Source organism: Seriola lalandi, unplaced genomic scaffold (genome assembly GCF_002814215.2).
Source record: "Seriola lalandi dorsalis isolate HSWRI2012SDOR001 ecotype SW California unplaced genomic scaffold, Sedor1 jcf7180002054584, whole genome shotgun sequence".
NCBI classification, from domain to species: domain Eukaryota; kingdom Metazoa; phylum Chordata; class Actinopteri; order Carangiformes; family Carangidae; genus Seriola; species Seriola lalandi.
Window position 1 is genome coordinate 711,143 of NW_019525137.1, and position 848 is coordinate 711,990.

Here is an 848-nt window from a genome sequence, read left to right on the forward strand (position 1 = left end):
GGGAGGGGCTGTATGCAAGGTCTCCCAAACCTAAAAACCTGATTTCCTATAAATCTGAAGGGTCACCAGAGAGAAGAAAATGAAATAAAATAGTTTTTCTTATATCATACTGTACATACAGCACATCCCTTGTGGTGGAAGCACAATCCTGAATAACTGAAGAAATGAAATGATCACACAGTAACTGACACACAGCCTACCTGGGGTGTGGCAGTATCCCAGCACAGGAACACTGGCTGGTCTCTGGGGCTCTGGACTGAATGGGTCCGGGGAATGTGTTAAAACACACACGCGTGCACACACACACACATACACACACACACACACACACACACACACACACACAGAAGGAGGGGGCCAGAGACAGAGTGTGGTGTTCTGGTTTCTCCTGTCATTCAGCAGACCTTTGCATCACAGAGCTGCTCTCTGCTCCGATCACCCCGGGCTTCCTTCAGAGATGTAATAGACTGTGTGTATGTCTGCTCTATGTCTGGCCTTCTGTCCCGTGAAGACATATAAAGGCAATAAATAAACAATATAACCAAATTTACAATAAAGTGACAACAACTTCAAGTGTTCCATGTCTTCATGTCTGACTCATATCCCCCTCTCTGCTCCTTCCACAGTGCTGTATGGACCTGAGCCCTCATGGTTTTGACAAAGCCCTGCCTGCATGGTGGCTCACTGTCTCAATATTGACTCTTCACCCATTCACAGTGATGGGAGGCTGAACAATGTGCTGCTGCTGCTGCTGCTGCTGTCTGGTCGATATTGGGCCCATGCTGCCTGTATGTTCCTCCTGGGACTTTGACGGCCCTCACGCCATCAACCCCCCACCCCCCCACCCC